Genomic DNA, 22,360 nt, shown 5'->3' with positions numbered 1-22,360 from the left:
TCCTCAACCCCGCACTATGATAGTTATCTCATTCGCATATCTACATGAGAAAAAAATCAATAGGGAAAATCATGGAAACAGAAGTGACAACCACCAGATGATTAGTAAGCCACCCACTGTATCTATTCCCAACTAAAGCCTTGACACTCGAGGACTAACCCAAGAAGAACTCAAGAAAAATTTAGCAAAGGGTACTATGATGAAAAGTGGAGTATGGAACACCAATGTAAACAAGGGCAACATATGATGATTGAGCCAATTAGAGAGGAACCGAAAGCGGAACCGAAAGCAGAAGAGATGGATTTCGATTATGAAGGTGTGGAACCTGATGAAGATATTGAAGCTATCACATATACAGTACATGCATTGGCTGGCTATGCTAACTCACAAACTATGAAAATCAGAGGAACTTTGAAACATCAACCTATCACTATTTTGATTGATATAGGTAATACTAATAATTTTATGGACAGGAAAGTTGCAGCCCAACTAGCCCACCATATTAAAGGCTATGACATATTAAAAGCAAAGATCATTGATGGACGGATTTTAACTTGTGATAGCAAAGGCCAGGAGTTTTTTGCAATGATTACTACATTGAAAGACCGACTTATTGCTTACACTGTTAAAAAGTGGAGACCATACTTGATCAACGGGTTGTGATATGTTGCAGATAGCCTATGACTGAAGTGCTGAAAGAGAAGCTCTCCGAGATTGATGCTGCTTAGCCTTGAGGACAAGCCTGATTTGAAGAGGGAGGAATTGTTAGGACCCTTTTTCTAAGCTTTTGAATAATGTTTATCGAGTCTGTTTAGTTCAGTTGTTTATTGAGTCGGTTTGGTTCAGTTAGAGTCAAGTAGAGGTTTATTTAATATTTTATTTAATATTATTATTTATTTATTTAATATTTATTTATTATTAGAGATTTAGTTAATATTTATTTATTATTTAATATTTAATATTTATTTATTTATTTATTATTAGAGGTTTATTTATTATTTATTATCAGTTAGAGTCCTGATGGACTTTGGGTGGAACTCTATAAATAGTGATGTAACTCTTTCTTGAATCAATCAATCAATCAATGAAATGTTATTCCACTTGGTGGCCAAACCCTAGGAGGTTGATCCCCTCGAAGTGATCAAGGAGGGTCGATCCTCTTGAAGCGATCAAGAAGGGTCGATCCCCTCGAAGCGATTAAGGAGGCCGATCCCCTCGAAGCGATTATTATCATCCCCATTTCTCCCCTTTCTTCCACGATAAGACTTTAGGGTCTTATCAAATAGTATCAGAGTGACGATAAGACTTTAGGGTCTTATCATTTGGTATCAGAGTATCCCCAATTCTCCCCTTTCTTCCACGATAAGACTTTAGGGTCTTACTAGGATGATCATGGACTATGTGATGTGTGTACTTATGATTATTATTATTAGGGCTTGCGAGCCTCTACTTTATTTCTCATTTATTATCGAGCATGCGTGCTTATGATTAATTTGTAATCACACGAGAAGGCACAACAGGAGCGTGGAAGAGATAGTGGGACCCACGAGATGGATGATCACGATGCATACAGATATGTCAAGATACCGACGAAACCAAAGAGGATGAGATGGATGATCACTGGGCATGGAGATGTACCGCTGCACACATAGATCTTGATGTGAGTGATTAGGCCCACTAGCTCGAGCCTGATCATATTAGGCTGTGGTCCATGATCATCTAGCGTGATTACTCAAGAGATGTGTGATTACTTATACACCTACTAGATATGTATATATATTTGCATGCGATGTAGATATATATTAAATATGTCTAATTAAGTTAGTTTAGAATGTAATTAGGCCAACTCAATTAGGGGTCAACTAGGCTCAGAATGAGACTATTTTGGGCTAAGAAAAAAGCTCATTTAGTGACCCAAAAGTTGGGTCAGGTAGTGGCACCGCCAGTCCAAGCGGTAGCACCGTTAGTGGCTCAGTCTACGAGACACAGTCTCTAAGACTATGTCAAGCGATGTACCGCCAAACTGGATGGCAGTACTACACAGTGTCAGGCAGTGGTACCGCTAGTCTGGGCAATGATACCGCCCAAATAGTCTCCCAGACTATGTCAAGCGGTGGTATCACCAAACTGGGTGGTGGTACCACCTAGTGTCAGTGTTGCAAGCGGTGGTACCGCCTAACATAGGCGGTGGTACCACCCAACATAGGCAGTGGTACCGCCCAACATAGGTGGTGGTACCGCTAGTACCCCAAAAACCAAGAATGAGACAATTTTAGGCTCCAAGTTTGATTCCATTTGGGGCCTATAAATAGCCCTCTCATCCCCGCTCAGATCACACAAGAATTAAGAGCAAAAAGGAAGAAAATTGTTATTGTAATCTTGTGAGAACTCCTCTCAAGCTCTAAGTGTTGGTGAAGTTTAAGAGATGAGGTAGTGGGGGTGTAAAGGTTCTCTCCTAAACCTTTCAAAAGGAGAATTAAGTTGTAAGGGTAGTTGGTCTTCACCCATTGAAGGAAGACTATTAGTGGATGCCGGTGACCACGACGGAAGAGTAATCGGGAATGGATGTTGGTCACGACGACCAAACTACTATAAAAATTTGGTTTGCATTTCTATTTTTCTCCTTACTTTCATAGCAAACTGCTTTACTTTTACTATGCATACAAACACAAGCTTTCAAGTTAAACTCATCTTTCCGATATCGGTTTTCATCATACAAAGATTTTTGACTTGAAGTGATTTTTATCGCTACACTAATTCACCCCCCCCTCTTAGTGCTGACTCGATCCTAATAGCTAGTATCATAGTCATATTCTTTCTCGTTTAGTTTAACAACTAAGAGAAATGACTCTTTTCGACTTTCAAGAGGGTCACTCTATCATTTGTTCTCCTATATTCAATGGAATAGGCTATACATATTGGAAAACTCGAATGAGAGTTTTCTTGCTTTTTTTATATTTAAATTTATGAAGTATTGTTGAAAATGGCTTTTAAAAACCCTCTAGACCAATGAATGAATGGATTGATCTAGAGAAGAAAATGTTTTCATTAGATGCTAGAGCTATGAACGCTCTATTTTGTGCCTTATACAAAAATGAATTCAATTAAGTTTCTATTTACGAAACGGCTTATGAGATTTAGTTTACTCTTGAAATTACACACGAAGGCACGAATAGAATTAAAGAGTCTAAAGTCAATCTTTTGATGCATGATTTTGAATTATTTCGAATGAAACCGAGCGAAACTATTGTTGACATATACACTCATTTTATGAATGTCTTCAATAGTTTAAAAGATTTTAGTAAATGTTTCTCAAATCTTAAACTTCTTAATAAAATATTAAGACCACTTCCAAAAAGTTAGGATTCGAAAGTAACTACAATACAAGAGGCAAAGAACTTGAACCATTTTTCACTTTAAGAACTTATCGAGTCTTTAATGACCTATAAAATGACTTATATGACATATAATGAATTTAAGAATAACCTTCCAAAGAATAGGAAGGATTTCGCACTTAGAACTCAAGAAGACCACTCAAGCGAAAGCTCAAGTGATGAAAACTTTGAACTTTTAATAATAAAGCTTAAAAATTTCATGAAACAAGAATCAAAGAATAAAAACAAACTTAAAAGGAACACAACTACTTGTTATGAACGTAAGAAGTCGAGGCATTCTAAAGATGAGTATATAAAACTGAAGAAGAAATTGTCAAAAAAGAAGGAAGCACTCAAGGACGAATCGAGCGCATCCGAAGATGAGGAGCAAATCAACAAAGATGATGTAGCCTTTCACAATGAGGTATGTAACTCACCCGAAATGTATTTACCTTATTTTGAAATAACTTGATGCATTTCATGAGTTATTTTAAGTTAGTTTAGAATATATATATATATATATATATATATATATATATATATATAAATTTGAGCATGAAAATTGCATGTTAACATATAGCACTAAGCATAAAAAGTTATATTCATTTAAAAAGAAAAATGCATTATAAACAAAATGATTTTAATTTTGATTGAAAATGCTTTATGTTTAATAAAATCATGTTTGATGATTTAATGATGCATAATGATGTAAGACATAATAAAAATGTTAAAAGTTTTGGTACCATGCTTAATGATTTAATTATACATGATGATTTGAAGCCTTAGTGATTTTTGTGATGAATCTTATCTTTGTCTTTTGGTTTTAAATGATAATGCATGTTTTGATTTGGCGTAAAAACTTGGGCATGTGTTAGGATCTTTTTTTAAGCTTTTGAATAATGTTTATCGAGTCTGTTTAGTTCAGTTGTTTATTGAGTCGGTTTGGTTCAGTTAGAGTCAAGTAGAGGTTTATTTAATATTTATTTATTATTAGAGTTCAAGTCCTGATGGACTCTGGATGGAACTCTATAAATACTGATGTAACCCTTTCTTTAATGAATCAATTAATCAATGAAATGTTATTCCATTATGGATAAACCCTAGGAGGTCGATCCCCTCGAAGTGATCAAGAAGGGCCGATCCCCTCGAAGTGATCAAGGAGGGCCGATCCCCTCGAAGCAATCAAGGAGGCCGATCCCCTCGAAGTGATCATTATCATTCCCTTTTCTCCCCTTTCTTCCATGATAAGACCGTAGGGTCTTATCATTTGGTATCAGAGTGACGATAAGACTTTAGGGTCTTATCAATTGGTATCAGAGTGACGATAAGACTTTAAGATCTTCTTAGCATGCTTGTAAGAAATTAAATCACTTAAATTAAAACAACTAAAAAGAAGAAAGCATTTTTCTTGAAAATTTCTTTTTCTCTATCTTATCGATTTTTTAAAAGAAGATTAATGAATCTATTTATGTTATTTTATAAATTTCTTAAACTATTAAAGTGATTTTGATAATTTAGATTTGAATGAGTTTTATCCAAATGATCTTGATGATTCAAGATCTCATATGCATGAATTGATATCTTTTTATCCTATGTTTCTTTTTATCATTTAATAAAGAGAAATTATCCAAATGAATCATGAATATTCTTTTGAATAAAACTTGAAAGTTTTTGATAAATCAAGATTTTTCATACTTTGTTCTCCTCCGATTCTTTTTGCTATTCACTAAAAAGGAGTCTTATCATAATAAACCATGATATGTTACTTGACATCTTAATAATTTATGACTTGAGTCATGTTATGTATTATTTCCCTCTTCTTCTTTCTTATTTACAATTGTTGAATCTCGGATTTTGATGACGAAATCAATTGATGGGTTAATTGATCAAATCCATATTATTGAAGTTGAGTGTGCAGGATTAACTACGACACCCTAAAAACATAAAGTAAGGATACCGGAGTCAAGTTCGATGGACGTTTGAGAGTCCGAAGATTCGTCGGAGATGCTGTCGGAACTAACCAAGAAAGATCAGAGACTTGTCGGAACTTTCAGAAGTCTGCCGAAGAGATCGTCGGAGGTTCGCAGAGATCACCGAGAAAACTCGGCTACTCATTGAATTCGTCACAAGATCGGGAGACTACTAGGAGTCCGCTGGAAGAAACCCGAGGGTGTATGGGAAGTCCACCGGAAGAACGCAGGAAAGCTCGCCGAAACAAAACTCGACGTTGGCCGGTGAAAAACTTGCTTAGGATTATGTTTTTTGGTATGTAGTTCACATTTAATTAGGGTTAGGATTAAGGGACAATCCTATATCTTGGTTAGGGGCCAATTGGGCCCAAAAGTGACCTGGTTTGGGATGGATGTGAAGCCCAACCAGAAATCTGTAAGGACGGGCGGTGGAACTGCCAGACTAGGCGGTGGCACCGCCCAGAGCCCGAAGTATCAGGTGGTGGCACCGCTAGACTAGGCGATGGCATCGCCCAGCACCCGAGACCAGGCGGTGGTACCACCAGTACATCGCCTGACAAACATTGACAGGCAGTGACACCGCTAGTCCCAAGAGAAATTCAAATTTGGAGCCCAAATTTAAATCCTCTTGGGGCCTATAAACACCCCTCAATTCTCAGTAGAGAATACACATTTTGAAAAGCAATAGTTTGAGATAAGAGCCTTAGAAAAGTCTTAGCAAGTCTTGTTTTTCAAATTGCTTGAGTGTTCACCTCCTCCCATCTTGTTGAAAAGAATTGTGAGAGTGTGAACCACCTGTAAAGATTGTAAGAGGGGTATTAGTCCTTCCCCTACAAAGAGATTTGCTAGTGGAAGTTGGGAGCCTCTTCAAAGAAGGCTTCACAAGTGGATGTAGGTCATCTTGACCGAACCACCTTAAAACTGCTATGTTATCTGGTTTGCATCCTACTCTTGCCATTTACATACTGTAAACTTCTTTACTTAGTCATTACGCTTCCATACGCTTTTAAGTTATCAAGTTTTCAAAATCAGTTTTCATCGATATTATTTTTTATCGTACGAAAGTTTTTAAACCAACATTAATTTACCGTTGCACTAATTCACCTCCCCCCCCCCCTCTTAGTGCCGCTTCGATCCTAACAACAATAACATACGAGAGAAAATAAATCACTAGCATTTCAAGAGATCAATAAATCTCTTTATTTTATTTTGAATATATTGAAAGTGACTTTGTTGATTTGACAAATTAAATGAGTTAAAAATAATGATGAATATTTTGATTTGACAAATTGTATTATGTTTAATGATTTTACATTTTGAAATTATGCATGATGAGTTGAAGTGATGATGGTTTAAAAATATTTATTCAAATGCTTGAATCGACAATCTTTTTGTCAAATGAATCATGATTTTTCTTGTGAATTCTTGGAATTATAACATGAGATTAAAAGAATCAAGATCATTTACTATGATTTTTTTTTTCGCTATTTGAATCATCCAAAAAGAATCATAATTTTTCTCTTGATTTTTCGATATTCACAACTTGAAATTTGGTTCATGACTCCCTTATCTTCATGAAGTGTATATCTCATCACCCAATTAATTTTTCTTGATATTCTTCATATAATGATATGAAATTATGCATAAAATAGTCATGATATTATGTTGATGCATACAAATGAGAAGTTATTATCATGCATGGTAGAGTGTAATGTAATTTGACATTTTGATATCATCATGATTTGAAATATTTATGATTTGGAATGATGTATGCAATACTTATGATTTTTTGATGAAATGATGTGAAAGTCAATAATTATCATTTTCAGAAATGATACCTTATTTTAATATGCCATATTGAAATAAGAATGATACTTTATCTTTGTCATGATTTGAAAATTGATATAAAGGGAAAAGAATTACAATATTGTATTCTTCTCTTCTTTTTGACAATGATAAAGGGGGAGAAAAATTGCTAGCTTGCACATTTCAAAAAGAAGCAAAAATTACTAACTTGCACATCACAAAGAGAGGCAAAACTTGCTAGCTTGCTCATCTCAAAAGAGAAGAAAGAAGTGCTATCTTGCACATCTCAAGAGAGGCAAGACTCATGATGCATGAACATCTCAAAAATTTGCTAGCTTGCATATTCTAAAGTGATAAAAAATTTGCTAAATTGCTAAGCTTTCATATATCTAAAACTTGGTAGTTGCACTTCTCCTTTTTGTTGATGACAAAGGGGGAGAAGTCATGATGACAATCATGCATGAGATTATGTACTTGGATATTTTGATTATGCATGAGTTTATGTTGCATGCAATGATATGATTAATTGGGTCTTTCAATATTCATGATGCATGCAATGGTGAAATAATTTTTTGAATTCAAAGATTCTATCAATACAACATATCGATAGGAGGAGTTTAGTTTAAATTCCGTCATCAATTGTTTGTCATCATAAAAAAGGGAGAGATTGTTAAATCTCATATTTTGAAGATGAAATCAATTGATGTGTTTGTCATCTAATATGCATTTAAGTGATGTAGGACTAGCTTCGATCAGAAAAGACAAATTGATTAAAACATGAGGAATCAGACGTTGGGCTGGAGCAAACATATCAGAAGATTGGATGTCAGGCCAAAGGATCGGTCAACATGTCAGTAGAAGGCTTCATGCCGTGAATTCAGGCATCGGGCTGAAGGATTAGACATTGTGCTAAGGAGATCAGAAGTTACGGGAGTCAACATGCTGATTAAGCAATACATCGAAGGAGAGGACAATATGCCGAAGGATCAAACGAAGTGTTGGATGAACTGATGACATGCCGGACAACATAGGATTTGCTTGTAATCAATTATATCTAGATCAGGTTAGTTTAGAATCTAATTAAGTCATTTTAGAATCTAATTAGGCCAACTCAATTAGGGGCTAACTGGGCCCTAAACGAGCTATTTTAGGCCAAGAAAAAAGTCCATTCAGTGACCCAAAAGTTGGGTCAGGCAGTGGCACCGCTAGTGGCTCAATCTATGAGACAATCACAAAGACTGTGTTCGGTAATAGTTGCAAGCAAGCGTCACTACGGGCATTGTGCCCATAGGCAGCGACCGTGGGCATAGCGGTCGCCGCCAGCCAGACCTATGTAAAGTTGAAACTTTTGTATTAGGTACCTGAATAGACTCGGGCTATAGAGTGATGCTTGAGCTTGATTCTCCAACCTCGCTCAACTCTATCATGCTCCCACTATCTCCACAAAGAATGTGTTCCTTCTCAAGGAACACTACTCTCTAGGCTACAAAGACCTTTGGGTCCTCGAGATGATAGAAATAATACCCACAAGTTTCCTTGGGGTATCCCACGAACTTGCATCGCTCTGTTTTCGATTCTAACTTATCGGGGTTTTATCTTTTAACGTGGGTAGGGTAGCCCCAAATCTTAACAACCTTAAGATTGAGCTTCTTTCCTTTCCATATCTCAAATGGTGTAGACACTACTGACTTAGTTGAAACTTTATTTAGAAGATAAGCTACGGTCTCTAGGGTATTTCCCCAGAATGAGATGGGTAGGTCAGCGAAACTCATCATGGATTGTACCATGTCTAATAGCGTATGATTTCTCCTTTCAGAGACACTATTGAGTTGAGGTGTATAAGGAGTTATCTATTGGGATAATATCACATGGTTCTTGAGGAACTGAGTAAACTTTGTACTTAAGTACTCACCTCCTCGATCGGATCGAAGAGTCTTGATACTTTTTCCAATCTGGTTCTCTACCTCATTCTTATACTTTCTGAATTTCTCATAAGCCTCGGACTTGTACTTCATTAAGTACACATATCCATACCTTGAGAAATCATTAGTAAAGGTAATGAAGTAGGAGTAACCACCAATATCATGAGTTGACATGGTTCCACAAACATCACTATGTATGAGTTCTAACAGCTTAGTGGCTCTCTCTCCAGTTCTACTAAATGGAGAGTTGGTCAATTTTCCACGAAGGCAAGGCTCGCAAGTTGTATATAACTCATAGTCAAATGGATCTAGATATCCATCATTTAGCATCTTTTGAATCCTTTCTTCATGGATGTGACCTATCTTACAATGTCATAGGTATGCATTGTTCATCTCATCTCATTTTCTCTTGGACACACTTACATTCATGATATGTGGAGTAGTGTCTAGCATAAATAAACCATTATGCAATGTTCCTTTCGTGATGATCTCATCATCTAATAATATCGAACAACCATTGTTCTCAAAAACTAATTTATATCCACTAACTGTCAAACATGAAATGGAGATAATGTTTTTGATAATAGAAGGAACAATATATATATGCATATATGCAATAGTTAATATAAAGTGATAAATGCCAAAATATAATAAGCAAAAAAAGATTTCGTGTCAAGTCACATGTGCCATCACTTACGTGATTGGCTTGTTGGGCACCTATGACTAGCAATCTCTCACAAGACCTAAAGTCAATCACCTATGTGTCGAATCAGACCCCGGTGACACTCAAAGACAATATGAGACAATGACTTTGTTAGTGGATCTGCAATGTTATCTTCGGATGGAACTCTTTTCACTACTACATCTCCTCGGGTCATGGTCTCTCTAATAAGCTTGAACCTCCTCAAAAAACTTCTGATGAGGCCCAAGTTCCCTTATTTGAGTAATCGCCCCATAGTTGTCACAATATAAGGAATTAACTTCTCACTAGTTGGCTCGATTCCTAGATCTATGATGAACTTCTTCATCCAGACTCCCTCCTTTGCTACATCTGATGCAGCAATGTACTCCGCCTTTATGGTCGAGTCAGTAGTAGTATCTTGCTTAGAACTCTTCCAGCACACTGCTCCTCCATTCAAGGTGTACACATACCCCAAATTTGATTTACTATCATCGACATCAGACTGAAAACTCGAGTTTGTGTAGCCTTCAACCTTGAGGCTACTACTTCCATAGACTAGTAAAAGATCCTTAGTCCTTCTCAAGTACTTAAGGATACACTTTATTGCTTTCCAGTGCTCCAAGCCTGGATCCACTTGATACCTGCTCGTGACACTCAGAGCATGCGCTATATCAGGCCTAGTATATAGCATGACATACATGATAGTCCCTATCACTGAGGCATAAGGTATCATATCCATGTTCTCCCTTTCTTCTGGAGTCTTTGGGGACATACTCCTAGAAAGCGATATCTCATGTCTCATCGGTGTGAGACCTCTCTTGGAATTTTTCATACCAAACCTTTTGACAATGGTTTCTATGTACTTGGATTGGGACAAGCCAAGCATCCTCTTGGATCTATCTCTATAGATCTGAATCTCCAATATATAGGATGCTTCCCCTAAGTCTTTCATGGAGAAGTGTCTAGATAACCAAGCCTTTACTATGGATAGCATTCCTACGTCATTCCCAATGATCAGGATGTCATCCACATATAACACTAAAAAGGTGATAGCGCTCCCACTTACCTTCTTGTACACACAAGGCTCATCTTCTTTCTTAACGAAGTCATAAGATCTGATTGCCTCATCAAATCTTATGTTCCAACTTCGGGAAGCTTATTTTAGTCCATAAATGGATCTAAGCAACCTGCATACCTTATATGGGCAGTTCTTGGACATGAATCCCTCAGGTTGTATCATATACACCTCCTCCTTGAGGTTCCCATTGAGGAATGTAGTTTTCACATCCATCTGCCATATCTCATATTCATAGTATGCTGCAATAGCCAATAGAATTCAGATGGATTTTAGCATTGCTAATGGTGAAAAGGTTTCGTCATAGTCAATACCTTGTCTTTGACGATACACCTTAGCCTCTAGCATTGCTTTATAGGTCTTTACCTTTCCATCTACTTTGATCTTTTTCTTAAAGATCCACTTACAACTGATGGGTACAATACCCTCGGGCGCATCAACTAGGTTCCAAACGTTGTTGGAGTACATGGAATCCATCTCATAATTCATGGCTTCTTACCACTTCCTGGAGTCTATTCTCATAATAGCCTCCTGGTAGGTCTAAGGATCAATATCCTCAACATCCTCTCCTCTAATATGTCCCACATATCTCTCAGGAGGATGGGATACTCTGCTAGACCTACGTAAAGTTAAAACTTATGTATTAGGTACTTGAACATACTCGAGCTATAGAGTGGTGCTTGAGCTTGGTTCTCCAACCTCGCTCAACTCTATCATGCTCCCACTATCTCCGCCAAGAATGTGTTCCTTCTCAAGGAACACTACTCTCTTGCCTATAAAGACCTTTGGGTCCTCGAGACGATAGAAATAATACCCACAAGTTTTCTTGGGGTATCCCATGAACTTACATCGCTCTGTTTTCAATTCTAACTTATTGGGGTTGTATCTTTTAACGTGGGTAGGGCAGCCCTAAACCTTAATAACCTTAAGATTGAGCTTCTTCCCTTTCTATATCTCATATGGTGTAGACACTACCGGCTTAGTTCGAACTCTGTTCAAAAGGTAAGCTGTGGTCTCTATGGCATATCCCCAGAATAAGATGGGTAGGTCAACGAAACTCATCATGGACCGTATCATATCTAATAGCGTACGATTTCTCCTTTTAGAGACACCATTGAGCTGAGGTGTATAAGGAGGTGTCCATTGGGATAATATCCCATGGTCCTTGAGGAACTGAGTAAACTCTATACTTAAGTACTCACCTCCTCGATCTGATCGAAGAGTCTTGATACTCTTTCTAGTTTGATTCTCCACCTCATTCTTATACTCTCTAAATTTCTCAAAGGCCTCGGACTTGTACTTCGTTAAGTACACATATCCATACCTTGAGAAATCATCAGTAAAGGTAATGAAGTAGGAGTAACCACCAATGGCATGAGTTGACATGGGTCCACATACATCGCTATGTATGAGTTCCAACAGCTCAGTGGCTCTCTCTCTAGTTCCACTAAATGGAGAGTTGGTTAGTTTTCCACGAAGGAAAGGCTTGCAAGTTGCATATGACACATAGTCGAATGGATCTAGATATCCATCATTTAGCAACTTTTGAATCATTCTCTCATGGATGTGGCCTAGCCTACAATGCCATAGGTATGCACTATTCACCTCATCTCGTTTCCTCTTAGACACACTTACATTCAAGATATGTAGAGTAGTGTCTAGCATAAACAAACCTTTATGCAATATTCCTCTTGCTAATCTCCCCTCGGCTTTGCTAGATCGTAACTCCTTGTGATTCCCATCCTGTTCGACCTCCGAATCACCATGTTCTCGAGGGACTCAACCAACCATGATGCTCGGTTAAGTCAACACCTTCATTACAAGATGAGTTTGATTTGATGATATACCCTCGAGGGACTCGACCAAGCATACCATGTCCTCAGGTCACCAGTGATATCTCTATATCGTAAGCAAGATAGCGAGTCGCGATATAGGTGAGTCTCGAGGGACTCAACCAACTCAACCTATACCGGGAATCGGTTCCTACCTATAACAATGGAAGGCCACATGGGTCAATCTAATTGCCTCACGTTTACTGACTTAATATTATCGAGAGAGATGTTTGTATGATTTGGTCTCCTAATATGACATATCACATATATACATATTTAATATATATCTACATTGCATGCAAATATATATACATATCTAGTATGTGTATAAGCAATCACACCAGATGATCATGGACCACAACCTAATGTGATCAGACCTGAGCCAGTAGGCCTGATCACTCACATCAAGATCTATGTGCGCAACGATACATCTTCATGCCCTACGATCGTCCATCTCATCCTCGTCGGTTCCGTCAACATCTCGATGCATCTCCATGCATCGCAATCGTCCGTCTCGTGGATCCCACTATCGCATCTACGCTCCCGCTGCGCCTTCTCATATGATTACAACATAATCATAGGCATACAGACCCGACAATAAATGAGAAATATAATAAAGGCTCGCAGACCCCAATAATAATAATTACAAGTACACACATCACACGGTCCATGATCATCCGTCTATATATCATACATCACATGTATAAATAATCATCATCATGTAGGACTACTAGATAATGATAAAAATAATAATCAACTAAACTTTCTAATTAATTAATATTTTTTGAAACTAGGGACATGTAGGAAATTTTTAAATTCATAGGGGTATTTTCATAATTTATTAAATTCACAACAGCCCTTGCGGAGGGGTTTTGCCCGCGGGTCCAACACCCACAGGCGCTGTGCCCGTAGGTGGCGACCGCGGGTGCTGACGTCGCCCCTCACGCACGGGCGTAGTGCCCATGCAGGTGGTCACCGTGCCTACGGCCCTATTTGCGGGCGCCGCTACAAGGGGCCTACCTGCACGCGGGCGGCCTTGCGGTTGCCGCTGTAGTTTGCCTACCTGCACGTAGATGGCAGCGCTGCCATATGCGACGACAGCAAGGGCAGCAATAGTTGTTGCCCTTTTTTGCTTTTGGGTCAACGATTTTGACCTCAAAATTTTCTCTAAAATACAACACACGCAGTTCAAAACCAATCTATCGCACGAACAACCTGGCTCTGATACCACTGTTGGAAAATCTAGGGGCGATATCACATGCATAGTGGAAGAACAATAAAATAAAATCCCTATTCCCAAAGAGATGTTCGTCATCGTGTAAAGATTGGTGCATAAAATCCGTGAAACTTAAAACTGCGTATAGAGTGGATTGTGTTACCTAGGGAGATCATATATCCCTATTTCCTTGCAGATCTTTAGGAGATGGTGAAGGAGGTCAAGCGTCCTCCTCTCTAATGGTGATCCACATAAAGGCTTTGAATCCCTCCTATTTATAGAGGCCCCCTATCAAAACCTAATGGATCCTCCCCTAGTGGGTATTGGATCTACATCCAATTACCCAAGCCTTTTAGATTACTGGATCTCTATCCAATAATCTCTCATGGGCTCTTATTGGATCTTATCCATGGGATCCAATAATTCAGTGGCTTATTGGATATTCATTAAGATAAGGGCTCCGTCGGATATCTCATATTCGAACATCTACTCATTGTAATGCCTACCATATGTGTGTGACTCTCTAGGCCCAATATCTAGCTGGCCGTGAGTCATATCAGAACTCCTTCTAACTTAGTGAATTATTATCTCTATAATAATTCACTCGACTCATCGATTATGGATGTATTAGGCCATACGTCGTAGTCCCTAGACGATGTAGGGGAATCCAATCCATTGGATCTGTTTGTCCTCAATTACCGTGTACCTATAGTCTCTCATTCATTTAATATCGCAGAGACCGTATATCGAGCAAGGTACTGTCAGACCTATATAGTTTCTACTCGAGTCTCGCTCTAATCGGATTCTCCCGAAGAACTCATTCTCTCCCAATCTGAATGACCCTGGCTAGGGATTCGTCTAAGCAAGAACACATGGGATATTCCTCTTATGATGCCAAGAGTGGATGATCCTCTATCGACACTCAATAGCCCTCATAAGGTTGACTGCCACTCCCAATGACCAGTTGTACTAGATCTGGGACAACCAAACCTATAAGTCTGGTATCAAAGAGTGGAGCACTCATATAAGACATCCTTGGTGCCTCAAGTCTAAGGGCCAGATACACCACTAGGACTATGGAATTGCTGTCTAACAATAAGGCATCATCAACCATCCAGCATTCCATAAGCTGATTAATCAGTAAACTCATTCTCCAATGAGCACCTGCACTGTATCCATAGTATCCCCACACGAGCAACTATAAGACCAACTGCATCTATCATATGGATGGGTATATAGTACACTAGTTTGTTCGGTTATCACGATGTCCCTCTTGAGTAACCTATGACAAGGATTATTTATGATCTATATTTAAAGGTGAATCGATCTCATTATCGTGATCTCATCATGATCCGATTCCTATTGCATAAATCCAAGGACATCATAATATATTCATGCATATATGCAATAGTTAATATAAAGTGATAAATGTCAAAATATAATAAGCAGAAACAGATTTTATGTCAAGTCACACGTGCCATCACTTACGTGATTGGCTTGTTGGACACCTATGACTAGCAGTAGTATCGCTAGATTGGGCAGTGGTATCGCCCAGACATAGTCTCCCAAACTATGTCAAGTGGTGATACCACTAGACTGAGCAGTGGTACCACCTAGTGTCAGTGCTATAGGAGGTGGTACCACCCAACATAGGCGATCGTACCGCTAATACCTTGAAAATCGAGGATGAGAAACTTTTAGACTCCAAGTTTTGATCGATTTAGAGTCTATAAATGCCCCTTTCAACCCTACTCAGATCACACAAGAATTGAGAGCAAAAAGGAAGAAAAATGCTATTATAATCTTGTGAGAACTCTTTTCAAGCTCTAAGTGTTGGTGAAGTTTAAGAGAGGAGGTAGTGGGGGTGTAATAGTTCTCTCCTGAACCTATCAAAAGGAGAATCAAGTTGTAAGGGTAGTTGGTCTTCACCCATTGAAGGAAGATCGTTAGTGAATGCTGATGGCCTCGACGGAAGAGAAATCGAGAGTGGATGTAGGTCACGACGATCGAACCACTATAAAAATCTGGTTTGCACTTCTACTTTGCTCCTTGCTTTCATTACAAACTGCATTACTTTTACTATGCTTATGAACATAAGCTTTTAAGTTAAATTCATCTTTCCAATGTCAATTTTCATCGTACAAATGATCATTTGATAATTGGTACTAAATAGGCCTTCAGAAATAAGCAAGATGAACTTGGTATCGTGATTACAAGTAAGGCTAGATTAGTGGCCAAAGGTTTCAACCGAGAAGAAGGTATCGATTATGAAGAAACCTTCACTCCTATTGCTAGACTTGAAGCCATAAAGATTCTCCTTGCCTATGCTAGTTATAATAATTTTAAGTTATTTTAAATGGATATTAAAAGTGCTTTTCTTAATGATTTTATTTCTGAAGAAGTTTATGTTGAACAACCACTTGGATTTGAGAACACCATTTTTCCAAATTATATTTTTAAATTGTCTAAGGCTCTCTATGGTTTAAGACAAGCTCCAAGGGCTTGGTACGAGAGATATAGTTTCTTTCTAATTAAGAATAATTTTATGAAAGACAAGTTTGATACTACATTATTTGTTAAATATTTTGAAAATAATTTTCTTATAGTTTAAATTTATATTGATGATATTATTTTTGGTTCTTCAAGTGAATCTTTGTGTGAATCATTTGCCAAAAGTATGAGTCAAGAGTTTGAAATGAGCCTAATGGGTGAATTAACTTTTTCTTAGAATTGTAAATTAAACAACTAAGTGATGGAATTTTCATTAGTCAAGTTAAGTATGCTTTAGATCTATTGAAATGTTTTAACATGGATAGTGCTAAAACTATTAATACACCAATGAGCACTTCTTCAAGATTAGATATGGACATAAATGGAGAATGTTTCGATCAAAAGACTTATAGGGGTATGATAGGTTGTTTATTATACCTCACAGCAACTAGACCCGATATCATATATAGTGTTGGACTATGTGCTAGATTTCAATCTAATCCCAAACAATCTCGCTTAAAAGCTATTAAAAGGATTTTTAGATACATAAAGGAACTCCTAATATAGGAATATGGTATCCAAAATCTAAAAACTTTGAGTTACTTGCTTATGCCGATGTTGATTTTGTTGGTTGTTATATAGATAGAAAAAGTACATCCGAAATATGTCAACTCTTAGGTCATGCACTTGTCTCTTAGTCTTCCAAGAAACAAAACTCGATTGCATTATCTACAACCGAAGCTGAGTATATAGCAAAAAGTGCATGTTGTGCACAAGTTATTTTGATGAAAAACACTTTAGAATATTATAAAATTTATTTGAAAAACATCTCTATAAAATGCGATAACACTAGTGCAATATGTTTAACCAAGAATCCTATTCAACACTCTAGAACTAAACATATTAACATTATGCATTATTTTATTAGAGATCATGTTAACAATCATGACATTTCTTTAGAATTTATTAATACAAAGCATCAATTAGCAGATATTTTTACAAAACCATTGAATGAGGAACAAGTTGATTATATTAGAAGATAAATAGGCATGTTAAATCTTTCTAATGCATGAGTTTCTCAATTTTTTGCAACTTGAATTTTCCTTTTAAATCGAGATCGTTTCCTATTAATCTTTTCTTCTTTCTATTTACAAGAAGATGGATTCAATTTATGAAGTTCTATTCATGGATTTTTGATCCTTCATTTGATGCTCCTTTCCCATGAATTCATCCTTACTCTTCTTACGAAAGAAGAATTTTTATTCATGAACTTTTAGTATATGATGATCATTTGCAAGAATAGGGATTTGATTTTGTAAGGACATCTTGATACTTTTAATGAATCATTTCTCTTTGCTAAAATAGAAGCTTGATTCAATGAAACTCATTTATTATGGATTTGACTTGGTTCAAATCTTTTCATGAATTTGGTTCTTGCTTTTTTTTGTGAAGAATGAATCCTTCCCTTCCTCTTCTTCTTATCTTTTTATGACAAAGGAAAAAAGAAACTTAACATCCTAAGAAGAACCAAAAAGCTCTTAAGCAAAAATGCTAGCTTCTCATTTTTCATGCAAAGTTTTTGCTTAACTTCTCAATTTTACTAGCGTGGATAAATTAGTGTAAAACTTATTTGACATGCTTTTAAACACTTGCATTATTGAATGATTCTCTTTTTTGTTGATGACAAAGGGGGAGAAATGATGAATGTTTGGTATCATGATCAAAATGTTGATTTAATGCATAAAGTGATAAATTCTTACAAATGTTGATTTAATGTTTGGTATCATGAATGCTTTAATATCATGCATGGGAGAAATAATGAATGATCGGTGTCATGATCAAAATGTTCATTTAATGCATGAATGTTTGGTATCATGATCAAAATGTTCATTTAATGCATGAATTGATAAATACTTAAAAATTTTAATATTTTAGCATCATAAATGTTATGCCCAAAATGATGTATCATGAATGCTTGAGTATCATGTATGATATGCCCATAGTGATGATTGATTTATTTTTGGTATCATGCATGAAGTGAGGATGAAATGTAAGGTTTTGAAATTGTACATGTTTTAATGATGTACAACATATTGAAATTTTGATATAATATATTGCATTTTATCACTATGATCAAAAGTGTTTAACTTGAATTCAAAGGTTGTGATTCCTTGTGAATTCAAGTTTGCTTTATCTCAATGTGACATATAGATAGGGAGAGTTAAGGTTAACTCTGTCATCAATTGGTTGTCATCATCAAAACGGGGAAGATTATTAAATCTCAGATTTTGCAATTGATAAATTAATGATATAATCCATGTATTGAGAAAAGTGTTATAGGATTAACTACGATAATGGATAAGGCATAAAGCAAATATTGGGCCGGAGTCAAAGATCGGACGATATGACGAAGATTCGGATGATGTGCTAGAAGCTCACCGAGAGTTCGTCGAGAGCTCGCCGAGAGTTCATCAGGAGTTTGCCGAGAGTTTGTTAGGAGCTCGCTGAGAATTCATCGAGAGCTCGCCAAGAGTTTGTTAGGAGTTTGACAAGAGTTCATCGGGAGTTCACCAAAAGCATGCCGAGAGTTCATCGGAAATTCGTCTAGACTTTGCCGGAAGAATGATTAACATACCAAACAAATATTGCTTAGTTAATGCCTTAATTGTCATAGTTAGCACTTAGATTGAGTTAGAATTGGGAGGTAATCCCACTAACTCAATTAGGGGCCAATTGGGCCTAAATTAGGACTGAATTGGGCTAAGAGAAAGGCCCATTCAGTGACCCAAGCTAGGGTTGACGGTGGCATCGCTTGAGACTTGTTCTCCTATGTTGTCTGGGTGATGGTGTAACATCCCATTAGTCCCACATCGGAAGTGGGGAATGTGTATGATTAGCTTATAAGGGCCTGATGAGTGTACTACGTTACCTCCCGCTTAAGCATTTTGGTCCGTGGTTGCAAGGACCAAAATGGAGTTATTGGCCAGTTAGCTCATCAGACCCGGGTCATGACATTTAGTATCAGAACCGACCTAGCATTTGGGTAGGGTGAGAGGGCTCGAGTAGGAAAGGGCTACCCGTGGATGGAGTCAGAGAACTCATCACGGCGTGGAGCCACCACTGAGTTAATCCTCACATGCACTATGCTAGGGTTCGATCTGGGATATGTCGGGCCTTGACGAGGACGTCAAGTTAGTTGAGTTGGGGATAATGTAACATCCCATTAGTCCCACATCGGAAGTGAGGAATATGTATGATTAGCTTATAAGGGCATGATGAGTATACTACATTACCTTCCGCTTAAGCATTTTGGTCCGTGGTTGCAAGGACCAAAATAGAGTTATTGGCCAGTTAGCTCATCAAACCCGGGTCATGACAGATGGTACCACCCAAACTGGGCGGTGGTACTACCGATAATTAATGCTGCCAAGCAATGGTACCATCCTGTCAGGCGATGGTATCGCTAAAGCTTAATCTCAAAGGTTTTATCAAGTGGTAGTACCACCAGACTAGGCGATAGTACCGCCTAGTGTCCAAGTGTCAGGCGGTAGTACCGCTCAGTATTGGCGGTAGTACCACTAGTACCTCGGAAACCTAAGATTAGATACTTTTTAGTGCCAATTTTAAAGCCATTGGGACCTATAAATATCTCATTCCTTTCTGCATGAAAGGACATCAAACTATGAACAAAATCTTGAAGTGTTAGGGTGTGAAGGAATTATAAAAGTGCTAAGTGTCCTCCTTCTCTCTTTCTTCAGCTTTGTTATCATTAGAGAAGAGGTGTGAGGGTGGTAAGGGTTGTTTTCTAAACCCGTGAAAAGGAAAAAGCTTTGTAAAAAGGTGGTTGGTCTTCACCTATTGAAGAAAGATCATTAGTGGATGCCGATGACCTAAATGGAGGAGGAATCGAAAGTGGACGTAGGTTGCAACGACCGAACCACTATAAATCTGGTATGTTCTTTCCTTATTGCTTTCTTTCACTACTTAGCTATATTATACACTTTTCATTTACTCTAAGTCATTATTTTCATTACTTTACGATGTGGGCTTTATCAAAACGATTGTATCAAAAGAAATTTTTCGGATCAATGAAATTTTTATTGATGCACTAATTCAACCCCCTCCCCCCTCTTAGTGTCATATTGATCCTTGTTGAATCTCAGATTTTGATTATGAAATCAATTAATGGGTTAATTGATCTAATCCATATTATTGAAGTTGAGTGTTCAGGATTTACTACAACAGCCTAAAAACATAAAGCAAGGATACCGGAGTCAAGTTCGATGGACGTTTGAGAGTCCGAAGATTCATCGGAGATGCTGTCGGAACCAACCAAGAAAGATCGGAGACTTGTCGGAACTTTTGAAAGTCTGCTGAAGAGATTGTTGGAGGTTCGCAGAGATCACCGAGAAGGCTCGGCTACTCATTGAACTCGTCACAAGATCGGGAGCCTGCTGGGAGTCCGCTGGAAGAAACCAGTGGGCATATTAGAAGTTCACCGGAAGAATGCGGGAAAGCTCGCCAAAACAAAACTTGACATTGGCTGGTTAAATACTTGCTTAGGATTATGTTTTTAGGTATGTAATTAACATGTAATTAGGGATAGGATTAAGGGATAATCCTATACCTTGGTTAGGGGCCAATTGGGCCCAAAAGAGACTTGGTTTGGGTCGGACGTAAAGCCCAACCAGAAAATTGTAAGGATGGGTGGTGGAACTGCCGGACTGGGCGGTGGCACCACCCAGAACCCGAAGTGATAGGCGGTGGCACCGCCCAGCACTTGAGACCAGGCGGTGGCACAACCACCGATAGGCGGTGGCACCGCTAGTACGCCTGCCTAACAGGACATTGACAGGCGGTGGCATCGCTAGTCTCGGAAACCCAAGAGGAATTCAAATTTGGAGCCCAAATTTGAACCCTCTTGGGGCCTATAAATACCCCTCAATTCTTAGCTAAGAATACACCTTTTGCAAAGCAATAGTTTGGGTTAAGAGCTTTATAATAGTCTTAGCAAGTCTTGTTTTTCATATTGCTTAAGTGTTCACCTCCTCCCATCTTGTTGAAAAGAACTGTAAGAGTGTGAACCACTTGTAAAGGTTGTAAGAGGGGTATTAGTCCTTCCCCTACAAGAGATTTGCTAGTGGAAGTTGGGAGCCTCTTCGAAGAAGGCTTCATAAGTGGATGTAGGTCATTTTGACCGAACCACTTTAAAAACTGCTGCGTTATCTAGTTTGCATCCTACTCTTGCCCTTTACATACTATAAACTTTTTTACTTAGTCATTATGCTTCCATACGTCTCTAAGTTATCAAGCTTCTAAATCGGTTCTCATCGATATTGTTTGTTATCGTGCGAAAGATTTTTTCGAAACCGAAGTTTTAATCCGTTGTACTAATTCACCCCCCCCCTCTTAGTGCTGCTCCGATCCTAACAATTGGTATTAGAGCAAGGCTTACTCTCCTATTTGGTTTAATACTCAAAAGAGATGGCTTACTCCGGCATGCATGAGGGATATTTTATCATATGTCCACCTATGTTTAATGGGTCGGATTACACGTATTGGAAGACCCGTATGAGGATCTTTCTCATTTCCATGGATTTCGAGCTTTAGACTATTTTCGAAAACAGATTTCAAAAATCTTCTCTTCCGATAAGCAAATGGAATGAATCGGAGAAGAAGGTTTTTGCTTTAAACGCAAAGTCTATGAATGCATTGTTTTGTGCACTAGATAAAAATGAGTTTAATCGTGTTTCAATTTGTGATTCGGCTTTTGATATTTGGAGAACTCTTGAAGTCACTCATGAAGGCACTAGCCGAGTGAAAGAGTCCAAAATCAAGATCCTTGTGCACTCTTATGAACTTTTCCGAATGAAACCAAGTGAGTCCATCGGAGACATGTATACTCGTTTAATGGATGTCATCAATAGACTCAAAGCTCTTGGTAAAGATTTTTCTAACTTTGAACTAGTAAATAAAATCTTAAGATCTCTTCC

Source organism: Musa acuminata, chromosome BXJ1-9 (genome assembly GCF_036884655.1).
Source record: "Musa acuminata AAA Group cultivar baxijiao chromosome BXJ1-9, Cavendish_Baxijiao_AAA, whole genome shotgun sequence".
Taxonomy (NCBI): domain Eukaryota; kingdom Viridiplantae; phylum Streptophyta; class Magnoliopsida; order Zingiberales; family Musaceae; genus Musa; species Musa acuminata.
This window is presented reverse-complemented; position numbering follows the sequence as displayed.